Raw genomic sequence first — 21980 nt, 5'->3', positions numbered from 1 at the left:
AGTAAAATTCAAAATAGTGCAGAGCAATAGCAATAACTTAATGTTGCTCGAACGTTAATGTCACAACACACAAAATAAACATAACACTCACTTTCTGAAGTTATTCTTCATTCATAAATCCCTCGAATTCTTCTCCTACGGTGTCCGAATTAAAAAGTTCGTCTCGTCGAAGTCATCAGAGTCAGTGTCGCTGTTGTTTTTCCAGCAGTTCCGTGAATCCTGCCTTCCGGAAAGCTCGGACCACAGTTGAGACCGAAATATCCGCCCAGGCATTTACGATCCACTGGCAGATGTTGGCGTATGTCGTCCGGCGCTGTCTCCCTGTCTTAGTGAATGTGTGTTCGCCTTCGGTCATCCATTGTTCCCACGCCGTTCGCAGTCATGCTTTAAATGCCTTGTTGACACCAATATCGAGCGGTTGGAGTTCTTTGGTTAATCCACCCGGAATGACGGCGAGTGTTGTATTTGTGTGCTTCACTTGTTTTTTGACACCATCTGTGATGTGGGCGCGCATGGAGTCGTATATCAACATGGACGGAGCTGCGTGAAAAAAGCCACCCGGCCTCTTCGCGTAAACTTCCCTTAACCACTCGCTCATCTTTTCTTCATCCATCCATCCCTTCGAGTTAGCTTTTATGATGACGCCGGCTGGAAAGTTCTCTTTTGGCAAGGTCTTCCTTTTGAATATCACCATGGGTGGAAGTTTCTGGCCATTAGCATGGCAAGCTAGAACCACAGTGTGTCGCTTAGTAGGAGCCATTTTGTGGTCTTTACAGATGTAAACACACAAAGGAAATGAAACGTAATACCCGCGCGCTTCTTCTTCTACGGGGGGCGGGTGCTTACCTTGGCAGTTGCTTATACCATAGAAGAAGAAGCGCTTCCGCTTCTACGGGGAAAAAAGATGGCGGCTGTTTACCGTAGTTGCGAGACCTAAACTTTATGAAAATGAATCTTAATATTAATCCATATATAAAGCGCACCGGGTTATAAGCCGCACTGTCAGCTTTTGAGTAAATTTGTGGTTTTTAGGTGCGGCTAATAGTGCGGAAAATACGGTACTGACAGTGGGTTTCTGAAGTGTTCCTGAGCCCATGTGGTGATATCCTTTACACACTGATGTCGCTTGTTGATGCAGTACAGCCTGAGGGATGGAAGGTCACGGGCTTAGCTGCTTACGTGCAGTGATTTCTCCAGATTCTCTGAACCCTTTGATGATATTACAGACCGTAGATGGTGAAATCCCTAAATTCCTTGCAATAGCTGCTTGAGAAAGGTTTTTCTTAAACTGTTCAACAATTTGCTCACGCATTTGTTGACAAAAGTGGTGACCCTCGCCCCATCCTTGTTTGTGAATGACTGAGCATTTAATGGAATCTACTTTTATACCCAATCATGGCACCCACCTGTTCCCAATGTGCCTGTTCACCTGTGGGATGTTCCAAATAAGTCTTTGATGAGCATTCCTCAACTTTATCAGTATTAATTGCCACCTTTCCCAAATTCTTTGTCACGTGTTGCTGGCATCAAATTCTAAAGTTAATGATTATTTGCAAAAAAAAAAAATGTTTATCAGTTTGAACATCAAATATGTTGTCTTTGTAGCATATTCAACTGAATATGGGTTGAAAATGATTTGAAAATCATTGTATTCCGTTTATATTTACATCTAACACAATTTCCCAACTCGTATGGAAACGGGGTTTGTATTTGCACAGCTATGTTATTTATTTTAGGTAGAAATAATATTTTTCAATTGTATTTATGTTATGTAATTCTGTGCTACTTAAACCGTTTCTTTTCTGCGCTGTTAATACCCATCTCGACTAACTGGGTTAATACAAGTGTTTACAGTACAGTTGTCATTCACTTCAATTTCAGTGAATCTCGCTCAAAAATGAATATATTTATATGAATACTTTCACCAGAAAATATATCGAGATATAAATCGAACATTGAGATTAAGTAAAAATATATCGAGATATACTTTTTCGTCCATGTTGCCGAGCCCTAGACTGCATATTGAAGCACTACAACAAAGATGGCAGGGAGAAGACACAGTCAAAGTGGAGGCACGTGAATAAGACCACACACAGAACAAGCGCATCCTGAAGGGACGGTCAGAAAGTGGCTAGAACACAGGTGTCAAACTCAAGGCAAGGGGACCAGATCTGGCCCGCCACATCCTTTTATGTGGCCCGCAAACGCCTGGAAATATTATGCCTCAAAGTACATTAATATTTTCTTACTAAATGTATTCATTCTTTACATTTTGACAGAAAAAAATACATACAATTCTGGAAATTGCAAACATGTTAAACTTTAATATTATCCAATATTGAAACAAATATTATATTATACTTTCCAAACAATTTTTGTTTTTAAAATAAAAATAAATACATCAATATTAACGGTGTTTTTCTATCACATACTACTGTGAATTAAAAAAAAACCTCTTCCAGTGTTTTTTCCGGTAAAATTCTGGCGACAGAGCTGTCAGTTTATAAGATGTTCATATGTTGTTAATATTCAGTCTTTTATTGTTCATAGTTAATATTGTAAATGTGTTTATTTCATACTTGCCAACCTTGAGACCTCCGATTTCGGGAGGTGGGGGTTGGGGGCGTGGTCGGGGGTGGGGCAGGGCGTGTTTGAGGGCGTGGTTAAGAGGGGAGGAGTATATTGACAGCTAGAATTCACCAAGTCAAGATATATATATACATATATATATATATATATATATATGTCTTAATAAGGTTATCCAAAAAATAGTGCTCGATACCGTAGTAGAGCGCAATATATGTATGTGTGGGAAAAAAATCACAAGACTACTTCATCTCTACAGGCCTGTTTCATGAGGGGTTCCCTCAATCATCAGGAGATTTTAATGGAAGCATTCACATACCATGGTTTATATAGGGCACAGAGTGGGTAGGTACAGGCTGGCGTAGGGGCGTGGTGATTGGCTCATGTGTTACCTAGGAGGTGTTTCCGTCTGTGGCGGCATGCTGATACAATTTCGCTGCGCTTGTTGAGGGATGACAGGTCTGGACGGTATATAATAAACAGTTTCTCTTTCAGGCATAGGTTGCATCTTTTTTTATATATATATATATATATATATATATACTGTATATATATATATATCTACATCCTGAAAATATGCAAATAAAACTGTGTTTCGATGATTGATACTTCAAACTTGCATAAATAAATATTAAGGAATATAACATAACTTGGCTTCTAAAGAGCTTCAAAATGTAATGAATAAAATGCTAAAGTTGTTAATAAACAAGCAATTATTTTAATAATTAAATATGGTCATTTTAAATGAATGATTATGATAATTTAAAATTAATTATTTCAAATATGTTTATTTTAATGTTTAATTATAATGTTGGATGTAAAAAGGAGTCAGAAAAAATACAAATAAAAATACAATTAATTTTGATGTCTTTAGCAAAATATAGTAAACATTTTTTTTTTTTTTAATTAATAAATATATTTATTTTTAGGTAAGATAAACATAATAAAACAATTTATCTCTAGTCTGGATGATTTGGTTCTTGTCACCCTGTTTTCCTCCCGTCGGGAAAAAAGGCTGTCCTCACTCAGGTCAGCATGGAGCTGGAGGGGGCGTGGCCTCCAGCTCCGGCTGAAAATCGGGAGATTTTCGGGAGAATATTTGTCCCGGGAGGTTTTCGGGAGAGGCGCTGAATTTCGGGAGTCTCCCGGAAAATTCGGGAGGGTTGGCAAGTACCGTATGGTTTATTTTCATGTACATTTTGGGTGTCCCATTCAGTAAAAAACTGTAAAATTCCATTCCTATTTTTAAGGTGGTCTGTCATAACGTTTTTAGAACTCTATCGGACATTGTGACTTTTGGTATTAGTGTTCCTGGGGAAAAAAAGGGACCCAAACAAACATACTGTACAGCAGATATTTTTGTGTATATATCATTTATACACACATACACATTGGCCCCCCAGTCACATTTTTTTTTCTCAATTTCAGTATTTGCCCAGCTCTGATACAACAACTGGACACCAGTTATCATATTCAGCTCATTTTTAAACGTTGCAATACAAAAATTATTTTATTATCATAAACGGTTCATTAACACACACATAAATACCAAAAATTGGTACTGGTATCGGTTCAAATGTGAACGGTACCCATCTCTAGTGGGCCCAAATATTAAAAGTGGATGTGTAGACATGACTTTTAAAACAAAATTGAGCAGAATTATCTCCGGAATGGAATTTAGGGATGTCCCGATCCAGGTTTTTGCACTTCCGATCCGATACCGATATTGTTTTTGCATTTCCGATCCGATACCGATACTGACCGATACCGATACTGACCGATACTGGCCTATCCGAGCATGTATTAAAGTTTAAAGTTATTTAGCCTACTTAGTTGTCAGAATCATGTTGAAAAGGGTTTTAGTACTCTTGATAACAACTAGCCAGCTGAATTAGGGGAGTTTGAATAATACACAATGGTTGGTAACAAGAAACTGACCTGTTTATTCAAGGATAAACACAAAATAGACAAAATTATACATGACAAACAGAAATGGCATCATTGAAACTAGGGCTGGGCGATATGGCCTTTTTTTAATATTGCCATATTTTAAGGCCATATTGCGATACACGATATATATCTCGATATTTTGCCTTCGCCTTGAATGAACACTTGATGCATATAATCACAGCAGTATGATGATTCTATGTGTTTTGATTGATTGATTGAGACTTTTATTAGTAGGTTGCACAGTGAAGTACATATTCCGTACAATTGACCACTAAATGGTAACACCCCAATAAGTTTTTACACTTGTTTAAGTCGGGGTCCACTTAAATTGATTGATGATACAGATATATACTATCAGATATATACTATCATCATAATACAGTCATCACACAAGATAATCACATTGAATTATTTACATTATTTATAATCCAGGGTGTGGAGTGGGGCGCCGGATGTAAGTGTCAAAAAGACAGCCAAAAAGTTTGATATGAGAATACATCTAAATTTAAAATATAGGGTAGAAATGCACCCATTTGCAGGAAATGTAGTCTTGATTTTCAAAATTTTCTTTCAAGGCTTGCATTAAAACATTCTTCTTCATACTGCATTAATATATGCTACTTTTAAACTTTCATGCAGAGAAGGAAATCACAACAAAAAAAAATTACTAATTTTTTCATACGGTGTTGATGTGGAAATTTTTGCCTCAGCATTTTGATGGTGTGGACGTGTGGCACCGAATGGAGATAAGCGTCTCGACAGACGTCACAATATTTGAACAATGATGACGAAAACTGTTTTCTCTGTCGTGTCCGTGTGTCGAAAATTGTTATGCGCTTATTTTTTTTATTAGATTTTGTGCGTGGCATAGATTTGCTATGCGCAGAGGACGCTTAAACAGTGCGCAATTGCACAGGCGAGCACCTTAGAGGGAGCGTTGCTCGCACGGCTGCGCTAGCATCACAGCTAACGTTAGCCATGCTGCTACCTCTCTGCTCGGGAAGGACGTATACGTATGTGATATAGATGCGCGGTTTGCGGGCACAACCGCGGAGTCCGCGGATTATCCGCGGATCGGGCGGATGAAATTTAAAAAATTAGATTTTATCCGCGGGTCGGGTCGGGTGGTTCAAATTATAAAAAAAAATTAGATTTTAAATAGATTCAGGCGGGTGGCAGTTAAACCAATTCGGAAATATATATACATAGTTAAATGTTGTTACCCACATACGAAAAACGAGCAGGCACCTGCTGCATATGCCACAACAGAAGAAAGAAAAAAAAAAGAGATGGACACTTTTACGGAGCGGAGAAGGGACGCCTCGCCGGGGTCCGGGACCGAGGCCCCTTCCCCCGAGAGGGCCCCACCGGGAGCCGTAGCTGAGGCGATCCGCGAGAAGGGCCCGACGCACGTCCAGGGTCACCACCGCGCCCACCGCACCGACACCCCGCCTCGTCCGCCTTCGCCGCGGCCGGCGTCACGCGCAGCTTACCTGCCCGCCACCCCCGTGGCCGGGGGCTCGTAACAGGGGTCACTCCGCGCTCCGCCCGCGCAGCTTACCTGCCCGCCACCCCTGTTGCCGGGGGCGCGTAACAGGGGTCACTCCGCGCGCAGTGCGCTCACGAAAGGGGTGGGGCTCACCCTGGTTGATATAGACAGCAGCTAGGACGGTGGCCATGGAAGTTGGAACCCGCTAAGGAGTGTGTAACAACCCACCTGCCGAATCAACTAGCCCTGAAAATGGATGGCGCTGGAGCGTCGGGCCCATATACCCGGCCGTCGCCGGCAGCGAGACGCGCTTGGAGGTGCGCTCAGCGCGGCTCCCATATGATTGCGCACTGGTGTGCGTCTGGGTCGTGACAGCGTGGCACGCGAATGTCTGTGCTGCATTGGATCAGTCTCCTTTCTTTAACAGGCAAAAGCTTTATAACCTCACTAATGCCTTGCATCGTCTATATTAGATATATAACAACGGGCGGGTGCGGGTGGATGGCGGGCGGATGCGGTTCTGATCAAATGTTAGATCGGGTGGATTGCGGATGGTTGACGACTTTCTGATGCGGTTGCGGATGAAATAATTGCCTATCCGCGCATCTCTAGTATGTGACATATGACGTGACAGTATGTGACGTGTGTAAGAAGGTGCGCTTGCTGTCTGTGAGAGGGAGACACAGGAAAGAGTGAGAAGAGCCTGTCGTGTAATGCCAGCAGCTAAAAGCAACTGCGTGAGAATTCACAGACCTGTGGATGTGTTGAAGGTGTGCTGGAAAATGCGGAACGGAAATTACGGAGCAGCAGAAAAGTGGAATGTATTATTTAAATCGGTGCGTTGGAAAACAAGGACCGAAGTTTTTTTTAAACTGGATCTGGATCGTCATTTTCCCATGCCTTGCCGATACGCAATTTTTGGCAAATATCGGCAGCCGATCCGATCCAAATATCGGATCGGAACATCCCTAATGGAATTATATTCATTTATACTGTGTATATATACAAACACAATAAAACATATATTTGATATGCAGTACAGGCCAAAAGTTGGGACACACCTTCTCATTCAACGCGTTTTCTTTATTTTCATGACTATTTACATTGTAGATCAAAACTATGAATGAACACGTGGAGCTATGTACTTAACCAAAAAAAGTTGAAATAACTGAAAACTTGTTGTATATTCTAGTTTCTTCAAAATAGCCACCCTTTGCTCTGATTACTGCATTGCACACTCTTGGCATTCTCTCCATGAGTTTCAAGAGGAATGGTTTTCACTTCACAGGTGTGCATTGAAGAAGAAGGTGTGTCCAAACTTTTGGCCTGTACTGTATAAAAAGGCCAAAGCAATAAAAAGTATTGACGGGCCAGCCCTTCTTGCACCAGTCATGTCTACACATATGAATTTAGAAATGCAATATGTAATTTACCCGTGTCTGCGGGACTGCTTGTTATAGATGGTGACCTTGGACAAGTACTCTGTCAGACTTGTTTGTGTTTCCTTCTCATCACTTCATTGTTTTGAGGTAACGTTAGTATTTTGTCGCATTTTAACACGGTCTCTGTACTGTTTCGTCATGTCGTGTCTTCAAGTAGGAAAGAATAGACTTTTTCAACTTCAAGTCGCTAGTAACGACTTGTTGATGACATGTTTTGCAGATTAGCCAACTGTTGTTAAATCGGCGTCTGACTTTTTTCAATCCAAACAACTTAGTTTCTCTACTCTAGGCCTGGGCAATTACTTTGACACGGTGGGGCCAAATTTAGAGGAAAAACTGTGTCTGGGGGCCGTTATATCTATTTTTAGGAACACTAATACAAAACCTCACAATAATATCTGATTGAATGCTAAAAACTTTATGACTTAAAAACTGAATGGAATTTAAAAACATTTTATTGAATGAGACACCCAGAATGTACATGAAAATAAAGAATGTGGGATTTACAATATTAACTATGGGGCCAGGGGGCGGGGTTAAGGGGGAGGAGTATATTTATAGCTAGAATTCACTTAAATTCAAGTATTTCATATATATATATATATATATATATATATATATATATATATATATATAAATAAAATAAATACTTGAATTTCAGTGAATTCTAGCTATATATAAATATGTATTTTAATATATATATATATATATATATATAAATAAAATAAATACTTGAATTTCAGTGTTAATTTATTTACGCATATACACACATAACACTCCTCTCTACTCATTGTTGTATTTGAAAGTGCAATGCTTTGCAGCCAGGAGCACAGCCTTTGTAGGAGCGTAGGTATGTGTGTATGTGTATATATATATATATATATATATATATATATATATATATATATAATGTGTGTGTATGTATATATATATATATATATATATATATATGTATATGTATATATATATATGTATATATATATATATATATGTGTGGGAAAAAAAATCACAAGACTACTTCATGAGATGAAGTAGTCTTGTGATTTTTTTCCCCACACATACATATATTGCGCTCTACTACGGTATCGAGCACTATTTTTTGGATAACCTTATTAAGACATATATATATATATATATATATATATATATATATATATATATATATATATATATATACTTGACTTTCAGTGAATTCTAGCTATATATAAATATGTATTTTAATATATATATGTATGTATGTATATATATATATATATATATATATATATATATATATATATACATAAATAAAATAAATACTTGAATTTCAGTGTTAATTTATTTACACATATACACACAACACTCCTCTACTCATTGTTGTATTTGAAAGTGCAATGCTTTGCAGCCAGGAGCACAGCCTTTGAAGGAGCGTAGGTACGTGTATGTATATATATATATATATATATATATATATATATATATATATATATATACTTAATTTTCAGTGAATTCTAGCTATATATAAATATGTATTTTAATATATATATATATATATATATATATATATATATATATATATATACATAAATAAAATACATACTTGAATTTCAGTGTTAATTTATTTACACATATACACACATAACACTCCTCTCTACTCATTGTTGTATTTGAAATTGCAATGCTTTGCAGCCAGGAGCACAGCCTTTGAAGGAGCGTAGGTATGGTCAGTGTAATATTCTGGGTTGGAGTCAATAACCAGGCGAGGTGATGAAGTTGCGTCTCTTTACTTCATACTTCAGAACCGACTCCCACTCTTGCCGTCAGGGTGCGCAATACAACGTAAACCGTTGGCCAACCAAAATGTTACTATTTGGTTGGCCAACGGTTTACGTTGTATTGCGCACCCTGACGGCAAGAGTGGGAGTCGGTTCTGAAGTATGAAGTAAAGAGCGGACCTGACGACAGGCTGTCCTCACTCAGGTCCGCATGGACCTGGAGGGGGCGTGCCTTAAGTCCGGCTGGGAATCGGGAGAAATTCGGGAGAATGGTTGTCCCGGGAGATTTTCGGGAGAGGCACTGAAATTCGTGAGTCTCCCGCAAAATTCGGGAGGGTCCGACAAGTATGATAGCGGGTGACTTTTCAAATGATGCTACAAATTAGCAGTGGTGCTACTTTTTGTAGCAACGCTTTTGCCGCATACTTGACATATTACGGTTGTCTGTTCGGCATCTTCCCGCTTGAAGCCAAACCACCGCCAGACGTTGGACCCCCGTGCTGTTTTCTTGGGAATTAATTATTTCTTCATTTGTTACCAGATTCACACCTTTATTTCTCTCGTATTACCACTCCGCTAGCACCACAGCTAACGTTACTCATGCCGTTACCTCTCTGCTCCGCGAGGGCGTATGACTTTGCACGCCCGACAGTATGTGACGTATGTAAGAAGGTGCGCTTGTTTTAAGTCTCTGTGAGAAGGAGAGACAAGAAAGAGTGAGAAGAGCCTGTAGCGTAATGCCCATAGCTAAAAGCAACTGCGTGAGAACGTATACTCCAATATCACCATATAGATCAGACCTGGGCAAATCAAGGCCCAGGGGCCACATGCGGGCCGTTGAGCTTTTCAATCTGGCCCGCCGGACATTCCCAAATAATTGTTCTAGATGTTTAAGATGGAAAGTGTAGCTGCCATTATGATGTGCAGTGATGCTTTCTAATGACCGTAAGTCTTCAACTATACTAAGTCTTTCAATGCTACTAGTTACTATGGTCAGAGGTGGGTAGAGTAGCCAGAAATTGTACTCAAGTAAGAGTACTGTTACTTTAGAGATTTATTACTCAAGTAAAAGTAAGGAGTAGTCACCCAAATATTTACTTGAGTAAAAGTAAAAAGTATGTTGTGAAAAAACTACTCAAGTACTGAGTAACTGATGAGTAACATACACACTCATATAATATATATATATATATATATATATATATATATATATATATATATATATATATATATATATATATACACATACATACATATACATTGATATATACAGTATATAATTTATAAGTATTTATTTTGCTGTTTTTGTTTACATGTTAAAGGTGTTTTAATGAATATACATGCATGTTTAACATATAGATTCCTTCTTTAATGAAGACTAGAATATAAGTTGGTGTATTACCTGATTCTGATGACTTGCGTTGATTGTAATCAGACAGTCGTGATGATAACGTCCACATTTTCAAATGGAGGAGAAGAAAAGTTCCTCCTTTCTGTCTAATACCACATGAAAGTGGTTGGTTTTTGGCATCCTATTTGTCCAGCTTCCATATTCGTTTTTATACACTTTACAAGAAATATATTGGTGTCAAACTCCGTAGCTTGCTAGCTTGTTTACGCTGGCTTTCGGAGACTCTTGTTTTGAAAGCGCAGGCGCGATGGCGCGGCACTTTTATTGTGGAGACAGGAACGTCCTCATGTGCGGTCAGTCTTGAGGCTTTTGACGGATGAAATAAAACAAGTATCTTTTTTCCTTCACACTTTTGATTGATTGATTGGAACTTTTATTATTAGATTGCACAGTACAGTACATATTCCGTACAATTGACCACTAAATGGTAACACCCCAATAAGTTTTTCAACTTGTTTAAGTCAGGTCATGTGACCACCTGGCTCTGTTTGATTGGTCCAACGTCACCAGTGACTGCATCTGATTGGTGGAACGAAGTGAAACGTCACCAGTAAGGCAGGCACTTTGAAGGTCTGTCTGACAGACCAAAACAAACAAAGCGTGCATTAACAGATCGATAAAAATTAGTAGCGAGTAGCGAGCTGAATGTAGATAAAAGTAGCGGAGTAAAAGTAGCGGAATAAAAGTAGCGTTCCTTCTCTATAAATATACTTAAGTAAAAGTATGTTGCATTAAAACTACTCTTAGAAGTACAATTTATCCCAAAAGTTACTCAAGTAGATGTAACGGAGTAAATGTAGCGCGTTACTACCCACCTCTGACTATGGTCATCTAATTAGTTACTATGGTCATCTAATTAGTTACTTTGGTCACTATGAGATATCTCAGATCGTAGGTGTTTTTTTTTTTTTACCCTTCGTTTGTTGCATTTTGGTAGTGTTTTGCTTGATTGTAAAATATGTTGTCAATATTCAGTGTTTTATCCTTCATAGTTAATATTGTAAATCCCACATTCTTTATTTTCATGTACATTCTGGGTGTCTCATTCAGTAAAAAAATGTCAAATTCCATTCCGTTTTTCATAACGTTTTTAGCTTTCAATCATTATTGTGAGGTTTTGTATTAGTGTTCCTAAAAATAGATATACCGGCCCCTAGACACATTTTTGTATCTAAATCTTGCCCCCCCGAGTCAAATAATTGCCCAGGCCTGCCATATAGTCATTTTCTATATCGCACAGAGACAAACCCGCGATATATCGGGTATATTCCGTATATCGCCCAGCCCTACCCTAAAAGTCAGCGGTTTCCCCTGGGTAGTACACTTTCAACACTTCCAGAAGTTTGAGTATTTTGCTTTAGGTTCCCTGGTTTGCTGCATATAAGAGAAATCTGGAAAAGATTCCAGAGTCAAACCGTACACAATTTAACCTTAAATTCATGTGAATTGTTCTAAAGCAAACATGTTTAGCAATGTGCGCCACTATCTGTGACAGATTTAGAGCAGACTGCTGTACCAGGTTCCATCCAGCGTTGACCGTTTACATCAAATCCATACCTGCCAACTACTCCGGTTTTCCCGTAATTAGTACGGTTTTCATCAACCTATTCCGGGTTACGGTTGCAGTGATAAAAAATACGGTTTTTCATTAATTATTTTTTTTTAATTTTTTTAAAGTTTTATTCACGAAATCGCGTAACAACAATGACAATCGACACTGCTTCCCGTAACTTCCTATCGAGACATTCCGAATGCCATGCGCGAGGCTATTTATAGCACCGCTGCCAAGCACGAGGCCATTGTTTCCAAACGAGCGAACGATCATGGAATCAGCCGGAGAAAAATCGCAAACGAGTCTTAAACCGAAAAGAAAACTGCAGTCATTCCGTGAAGAATATTCAAAAGCCTATCCGGGAATAATTATCCGTTCCAAAAAGGGTGAAAACGACGCGAATTGCACCTTGTGCAGACAAGATTTTTCGATCGGACACGGAGGAGTTAGCGATGTAAAAGACCACGTTGGGACAAAAAAACACAAGTCTAATGCCGTTGCTAGCGATACAAGTGGAAAACTTTCAACGTTTTTCGTCGCCCAAACAGATTCTTTGGATGTGATAAATGCCGAAGTTTTATTTACGGAGGCAATAATTGAGCAAACAAAAAGGTAATGACACCAATGTTATCTATTGGAATTGTTTAGTACTGTTATACTGTTAAAAGTGTTTGTACTATTTATGCTTTCAAGTCCAAGTTGAAGAAATCTTGTTAAATGTTGACAGCATAACTACCAAAATACAGAAGTATGTCCTTAATATTTTTGCAGTGCTATTTCTGTTGAAAAGTTCAAATGATTACATTAGAGATGTGATGTGCCACTTTTCAAGTGTCTGATGGCTTCAATTCATTTTCATGAATTTTTCATATTTTGAATTCTTTTGAAAGGCTTACAAAAAAACTAGATTTGAATTGTAATTCCATGCTATTGACAGGACTATTAATTTTAATGAAGTTAGCTTACCATGTTTACAGTATGATAATTGTGATAGAAATGTGAATTTTAGGCACAGAATATTTTTTACAATTGAACAAGGCAGTAGATTATACAAGCTTGGACGGAAAGTTAATAATGACACCATTTTTTTTTTAAATGGAATTGTTTAGTACTGTTTTACCATTTGTTTACTGTAAAAAGTGTTTATACTTTCAATTAACAAATTGAAGTCTTGTGAAAGGTTGACAGGATAACTGGCATTAACTGTCAAAATAATGTCAAACTATTGAAGTTAGCTTACAGAATAAACATGTCAATCAACCCATATGATTTTTGCTGTAATATTTTTGTTTTGAAAAGTCACTGTGACTGATAGAAAAGTGATGGTTTTAGCAACATTTTAACCTGTCTGAATGCTAATAATCATTTTGCGTCGGGGGGGCGAAGGAATCCCCCACCAGGACTTTGTCTTGGACCTACCGGGGCCTGCTGCCCTTGGACCCTGGCTACTAGGTTTTTCTGATTTCAAAAGTTGGCAGGTATGCAAATCCGATATTATCGCGATGTCATGCATTGTTCTTAGTGAGCAAATGTGTACTCCTAGGTGCGTGAGAGGAGCAGAGGAAGCGATTGATTACATTTAGAGGATAAACAACCCGACGAATGTCTGCGTGGGATTTGTCTCGGCCGTCAGAAAATAGCGTGTAGTGCTACCTGAGTCAGAACAGGATTATGTCCTCTTCAGCAGCCGTGGAAAGTTAACACTTGACTTGCTGAGTTTGCTTCGCCGCTGCAACTCGGTGCCTGTGTGACGTTCTTCTTGGAGAACTAATTTGGCTCATTAATGGGATTTACCTGCTTGTGTCACTCTCGAAATAAACTCCTTCACAACGGAGTTGAAATTAGACTTAATGGAGTGCAACAAATCCACCATTGAGTCTAATTCTTGTATTACTTTACAAACAAACTGTTAACTATTTGAATAATCAGCTAAGAGGATTTTTTTCTTTAGGTCCTTTACACACAGAAACATTTTTGGCGAATCCCTCATTTTTAACCCTTTCAGCTTTGCATCCACTCAGCGCCTGTGTTTTAGATTTGTGTGTATTTGGCAATTTTTTAAAATGAGAGTATTCTTAAATGAGGATTCCGCGTCTGGTAGCAAGGTAGAAAAATCTGCTACTTTTCTGAAAAGGATGACATCACAAGTGTGGATGAGTACCGTGCACATTTGAACCGATACGCTACCAATCCACGGTGCCTGGGAATCGATACCGGTAGCAATTTTCAGTACTTTGGTGTGTGTCAGTGAATATTAATTGTTTTTGGTAATTCAATCTCATTGTCATTGCAATATTTAAACATTAGCTAATTGTAACTGATGTCCAGTTGTTATATCTTGTTTTATTATCATTGTAAATAATGTAAATATCGTAAATAATGTAAATAATTCAATGTATATACTCTGATGATGAACTTGTGTGATGACTGTATTATGCTGATAGTATATATTTGTACCATGAATTGATTAACGTGGACCCCGATGTGCCACACGTCCACACCATCAAAATGCTGAGGCAAAAATGTCCACATCAACACCGTATGAAAAAATTACCGTATTTTCCGCACCATAAGGCGCCCTGGGTTATAAGCCGCGCCTTCAATGAACGGCATATTTCAAAACTTTGTCCACCTATAAGCCGCCCCGTGTTGTAAGCCGCATCTAACTGCGCTAAAGGAATGTCAAAAAAACAGTCAGATAGGTCAGTCAAACTTTAATAATATATTAAAACCAGCGTGATGTGGGCGCGCATGGAGTCGTATATCAACATGGACGGAGCTGCGTGAAAAAAGCCACCCGGCCTCTTCGCGTAAACTTAAACTTACCTTAACCACTCGCTCATCTTTTCTTCATCCATCCCTTCGAGTTAGCTTTTATGATGACGCCGGCTGGAAAGGTCTCTTTTGGCAAGGTCTTCCTTTTGAATATCACCATGGGTGGAAGTTTCTGGCCATTAGCATGGCAAGCTAGAACCACAGTGAAGGATGACTTCTCATTCCCTGTGGTGCGAATATTCACCGTACGTGCTCCCGTTGTATCCACAGTGCGGTTCACAGGAATATCAGTTGCTGTGAAATAGTAATCCGTGTGCGGATGGAGAGATTGCGTCTTTTCATGAACCGGATCCCTGTCGCTTTGTAGGAGCCATTTTGTGGTCTTTACAGATGTAAACACACAAAGGAAATTATAATATCCGCGCTCTTTTTCTCCTTCTACGCGGGCGGGTGGTTGCTTACAGTAGAAGAAGAAGCGCTTCCTGTTCTATGGGGGCGGGTGCTTACCTTGGCGGTTGCTTGCGTAGAAGAAGAAGCGCTTCCTGTTCTACCGGGAAAAAAGATGGCGGCTGTTTACCGAAGTTGCGAGACCGAAACTTTATGAAAATGAATCTTAATATTTATCCATATATAAAGCGCACCGGGTTATAAGGCGCACTGTCAGCTTTTGAGAAAATTTGTGGTTTTTAGGTGCGCCTTATAGTGCGGAAAATACGGTACTTTGGTGTGTGTCAGTGAATATTAATTGTTTTTGGTAATTCAATCTCATTGTCATTGCAATATTTAAACATTAGCTAATTGTAACTGATGTCCAGTTGTTATATCTTGTTTTATTATCATTGTAAATAATGTAAATATCGTAAATAATGTAAATAATTCAATGTATATACTCTGATGATGAACTTGTGTGATGACTGTATTATGCTGATAGTATATATTTGTACCATGAATTGATTAACGTGGACCCTTGATGTGCCACACGTCCACACCATCAAAATGCTGAGGCAAAAATTTCCACATCAACACCGTATGAAAAAATTAGTAATTTTTTTAGTTGTGATTTCCTTCTCTGCATGAAAGTTTAAAAGTAGCATATATTAATGCAGTATGAAGAAGAATGTTTTAATGTAGACATGCAAGCCTTGAAAGAAAATGTTGAAAATCAAGACTACATTTCCTGCAAATGGGTGCATTTCTACCCTATATTTTAACTTTAGATTTATTCTCATATCAAACTCTTTTGTCTGTCTTTTTGACACTTACGGTACATCCGGCGCCCCCCTCCACACCCTGGATTATAAATAATGTAAATAATTCAATGTGATTATCTTGTGTGATGACTGTATTATGATGATAGTATATATCCCCCATACCCCAGGGCAGCTGTGGCTATGAAAGTAGCTTACCACCACCAGGTGTGAATGATTGATGGGTTCTACATGTAAAGCGACTTTGGGTACTTAGAAAAGCGCTATATAAATCCCAGTTATTATATCTGATAGTACGGTATATATCTGTATCATGAATCAATTTAAGTGGACCCCGACTTAAACAAGTTGAAAAACTTATTCGGTTGTTACCATTTAGTGGTCAATTGTACGGAATATGTACTGTACTGTGCAATCTACTAATAAAAGTTTCAATCGATCAATGAAATAATCATGTTATCATTAGCAAGTATGACAGTAGGTTGCAATTTCCAAGAAATTACATATCAGTAGTGTATAGTTTAGTTTTTTGTTGCGCCCTAAAAAGTATTTCTACTGTAAGTATTACACTTATTACACACCAGCTGTTTGATTGTAACATGCATCTTGGTTGTAGTTTTCATGAACAAATTTAGAAGTGTTGAAATCGCCATGTAAAAATTGCTAATGCTAATCAGTAGCATGTCAATAGCAAAGACAATGTATACTAGTATCAAGCTGGTGCACTGAAAATTTCAACGTTACCCAGAGGTAATTTCGCTGACTGTGCTCTCAGTGCTGCTGGAGTAATCGCCAACTGGCAACCCAGCTAGATCCAGGTGAGTTTTTCTCAAATCAAGCTAATGGCGGGTGCTATTATTATATTACGTTCAAATTAAAGTACCAATGATTGTCTCACACACACACACACACACACACACACACACACACACACACACACTAGGTGTGGCGAAATTATTCTCTGCATTTGACCCATCACCCTTTATCACCCCCTGGGAGCTGAGGGGAGCAGTGAGCAGCAGCGGTGGCCGCGCCCGGGAATCATTTTTGGTGATTTAACCCTCAATTCCAACCCTTGATACTGAGTGCCAAGCAGGGAGGTAATGGCTCCCATTTTTATAGTCTTTGGTATGACTCGCAACCTACCGATCTCAGGACGGACACTCTAACCACTAGGCCACTAAGTAGGTATAGAGCTTATTACTTCAATTTTTATTGATTGATTGAAACTTTTATTAGTAGATTGCACAGTACAGTACATATTCCGTACAATTGACCACTAAATGGTAACACCCCAATAAGTTTTTCAACTTGTTTAAGTCGGGGTCCACGTTAATCAATTCATGGTACAAATATATACTATCAGCACAATACAGTCATCACACAAGTTAATCATCAGAGTATATATATTGATTTATTAACATTATTTACAATCCGGGGGGTTGCTATTGGGTTACTATTAGCATACTTCAGTCATCAACAATTATATCATCTGAGAAATGGACCTTGTAACAGTGTAGGTGTGACTTGGTAGGATATGTACAGCGAGCAGTGAACATAGTGAGCTCAGAAAGCATAAGAACAAGTATATACATTTGATTATTTACAATCAGGGGAGGGGGTTAGGGTTAGGGTTGTAGTTGACTGGAGGTGTTGTTTTAGTGCGGTTTTGAAGGAGGATAGAGATGCCCTTTCTTTTACACCTGTTGGGAGTGCATTCCATATTGATGTGGCATAGAAGGAGAATGAGTTAAGACCTTTGTTAGATCGGAATCTGGGTTTGACATGGTTTGTGGAGCTCCCCCTGGTGTTGTGGTTATGGCGGTCATTTACGTTCTGGAAGAAGTTTGACATGTACTTCGGTATCAGGGAGGTGTAGTGGATTTTATAGACCAGGCTCAATGCAAGTTGTTTTACTCTGTCCTGAGTAGGGATGTCCCGATCCAGGTTTTTGCACTTCCGATCCGATACCGATATTGTTTTTGCATTTCCGATCCGATACCGATACTGACCGATACCGATTCTGACCGATACTGGCCTATCCGAGCATGTATTAAAGTTTAAAGTTATTTAGCCTACTTAGTTGTCAGAATCATGTTGAAAAGGGTTTTAGTACTCTTGATAACAACTAGCCAGCTGATTTAGGGGAGTTTGAATAATACACAATGGTTGGTAACAAGAAACTGACCTGTTTATTCAAGGATAAACACAAAATAGACACAATTATACATGACAAACAGAAATGGCGTCATTGAAACTAGGGCTGGGCGATATGGCCTTTTTTTAATATTGCGATATTTTAAGGCCATATTTCGATACACAATATATATCTCGATATTTTGCCTTAGCCTTGAATGAACACTTGATGCATATAATCACAGCAGTATGATGATTCTATGTGTTTTGATTGATTGATTGAGACTTTTATTAGTAGATTGCACAGTACAGTACATATTCCGTACAATTGACCACTAAATGGTAACACCCCAATAAGTTTTTCAACTTGTTTAAGTCGGGGTCCACTTAAATTGATTCATGATACAGATATATACTATCAGATATATACTATCATCATAATACAGTCATCACACAAGATAATCACATTGAATTATTTACATTATTTATAATCCAGGGTGTGGAGGGGAGCGCCGGATGTAAGTGTCAAAAAGATATGAGAATAAATCTAAAGTAAAAAATTTTGGGTAGAAATGCACCCATTTGCAGGAAATGTAGTCTTGATTTTCAAAATGTTCTTTCAAGGCTTGCATGTCTACATTAAAACATTCTTCTTCATACTGCATTAATATATGCTACTTTTGAACTTTCATGCAGAGAAGGAAATCACAACTAAAAAAATCACTAATTTTTTCATACGGTGTTGATGTGGAAATTTTTGCCTTGCATTTTGATGGTGTGGACATGTGGCACCGAATGGAGATAAGCGTCTCGACAGACGTTAGAATATTTGAACAATGATGACGAAAACTGTTGTCTCTGTCGTGTCCGTGTGTCGAAAATTGTTATGCGCTTATTTTTTTTATTTGATTTTGTGCGTGGCATAGATTTGCCGTGCGCAGAGGACGCTTGAGCAGGCGCGCTCTCTGCTGGGAGAGGACGTATACGTATGTGACGTGTGTAAGAAGGTGCGCTCGCTGTCTGTGAGAGGGAGACACAGGAAAGAGTGAGAAGAGCCTGTCGTGTAATGCCAGCAGCTAAAAGCAACTGCGTGAGGATTGCGGATGTGTTGAAAGTGTGCTGGAAAATGCGGAACGGAAATTACGGAGCAGCAGAAAAGTGGAATGTATTATTTAAATCGGTGCGTAGGAAAACACAGACCAAAGTTTTTTTTAAACTGGATCTGGATCGGTATTTTCCCATGCCTTGCGGATACGCAATTTTTGGCAAATATCGGCAGCCGATCCGATCCAAATATCGGATCGGGACATCCCTAGTCCTGAGCAATACCTTTGGTAAGCGTCGGCTTTCCCCACACGCATAGACTTTTCTTCAAATATTGAACTAGTTCAATACTTACGACTTGTTTTGGAATGTTATCGGGACAAATACACTATTAACACCTTCAGACCACAGGACAGTCTTATAAGATAAAACTGTCTTTGGTCGGACTGGGGGACAAAACAGCTCGATGGTTTTTGTGTGTGTTAGCTTTGTTTAGCTACGTTGAAGGCATAATGAACTGAGTTTTAGATTCAAGAAAGATTCTTGGCAGAGACGAAAACACCACTAAATTAGCTTTGGAAAATGTTCCTTTCTGTGAGCGTCGGGGGAGGCTCTGTATTTTATTCTCTGAGGGGATTCTGGCTGTGTCCCCCCCCCGTCTGAATGGTTTGCTCCATTTTAGCCCAACTTTTTTCTCTAAACAATTAAGCGTCACCTTTTGAAAGATGGCCCCCACTTTGCAAGACAATGATCCATCTTGGGAAAGCAATGACTTCCCGTGTGTGGGGGGGGGGTGGAACAAAAGCCGCCTCTGCACGCCTTGATGTCTTTGTTTTGACCCCGTGCAGGCCACAAGCCGCTCTTCCTACGCTACCCATGGCTTCCGGAGGGAATTGTTGGCAGAAACGCCGGCTTAAGGCTTTACCGTCCGTCCTAATGGCCAGATAGGCCCACATTCGCATTTAAACTCTCTCTAAAGTCACCAGGACTTGACGTATACACGTATCCTTTTGGGTATGTTTACATAACAACATTGTAAAAGTGGGAACGTTTCAACAGTAGCTGCTCACATGGTAGTGCCAAAGTACAGTAGCACCAATATTACTACACCAGTGTTTACCACCATAACTGTTTGTGCTGTGGCATACCTTGTTTTTTATGTTTATGTGGACACTTTTTTAATACCTGTTTAGGCATTTAAATGTTATTGTCATGGCAAAACTTGGGATGGGTGTGCCGTCAGGGCCAGCAAGGCTCTCTCTGCTGGCCTAACATAACCAGAAATCATCATCATTATAAAGACAAAATTATTTTTTGATTTACTTTCCCTAAATATCTAAATGGGAGTTTGCCCAACCAGTCTACCGTTTTTTCCGCACTATTAGCCGCACCTAAAAACCACAAATTTACTCAAAAGCTGACAGTGCGGCTTATAACCCGGTGCGCTTTATATATGGATTAATATTAAGATTCATTTTCATAAAGTTTCGGTCTCGCAACTACGGTAAACAGCCGCCATCTTTTTTCTTCTTCTACAGCAAGCAACCGCCAAGGTAAGCACCCGCCCCCATAGAAGAGGAAGCGCTTCTTCTTCTACTGTAAGCAACCACCCGCCCCCATAGAAGAAGAAGAAGCGCGCGGATATTACGTTTCATTTCCTTTGTGTGTTTACATCTGTAAAGACCACAAAATGGCACCTACTAAGCGACAGGTTTCCGGTTCATGAAAAGACGCAATCTCTCCATCCGCACACGGACTACTATTTCACAGCAACTGCCTAAAGACTTTCAAGAAAAGCTGGCTACTTTCCGTGCATATTGTAAAAACAAGATAGCTGAAAAAAAGATCCGGCCAGAGAACATTATCAACATGGACGAGGTTCCACTGACTTTTGATATTCCTGTGAACCGCACTGTGGATACAACGGGAGCACGCACGGTGAATATTCGCACCACAGGGAATGAGAAGTCATCCTTCACTGTGGTTCTAGCTTGCCATGCTAATGGCCAGAAACTTCCACCCATGGTGATATTCAAAAGGAAGACCTTGCCAAAAGAGACCTTTCCAGCCGGCGTCATCATAAAAGCTAACTCGAAGGGATGGATGGATGAAGAAAAGATGAGCGAGTGGTTAAGGGAAGTTTACGCGAAGAGGCCGGGTGGCTTTTTTCATGCAGCTCCGTCCATGTTGATATACGACTCCATGCGCGCCCACATCACGCTGGTTTTTAATATATTATTAAAGTTTGACTGACCTATCTGACTGTTTTTTTGACATTCCCTTTAGCGCAGTTAGATGCGGCTTATAACACGGGGCGGCTTATAGGTGGACAAAGTTTTGAAATATGCCGTTCATTGAAGGCGCGGCTTATAACTCAGGGCGGCTTATAACCCAGGGCGGCTTATGGTGCGGAAAATACGGTACATGTGTTTTGTGGACTTGGAGAAGGCATTCGACCGTGTCCCTCGGGAAGTCCTGTGGGGAGTGCTCAGAGAGTATGGGGTATCGGACTGTCTGATTGTGGCAGTCCGCTCCCTGTATGCTCAGTGCCAGAGCTTGGTCCGCATTGCCGGCAGTAAGTCGGACACGTTTCCAGTGAGGGTTGGACTCCGCCAAGGCTGCCCTTTGTCACC

General features: G+C 39.5%; 1 protein-coding gene across 2 annotated transcripts in view; it reads left to right on the top strand.

Annotated features, from left to right (window-relative positions):
- The window catches only part of mta1 (metastasis associated 1), a 191144-nt gene that overhangs the window by 15192 nt on the left and 153972 nt on the right, over positions 1–21980 (top strand). The gene's annotated exons all lie outside the window — the stretch shown is intronic.

The sequence above is a fragment of the Nerophis lumbriciformis genome, linkage group LG08 (genome assembly GCF_033978685.3).
Source record: "Nerophis lumbriciformis linkage group LG08, RoL_Nlum_v2.1, whole genome shotgun sequence".
Lineage (NCBI taxonomy): Eukaryota > Metazoa > Chordata > Actinopteri > Syngnathiformes > Syngnathidae > Nerophis > Nerophis lumbriciformis.
Note: the sequence above shows the minus strand (reverse complement) of the source record. Positions and strands in the feature narration are given on the sequence as shown.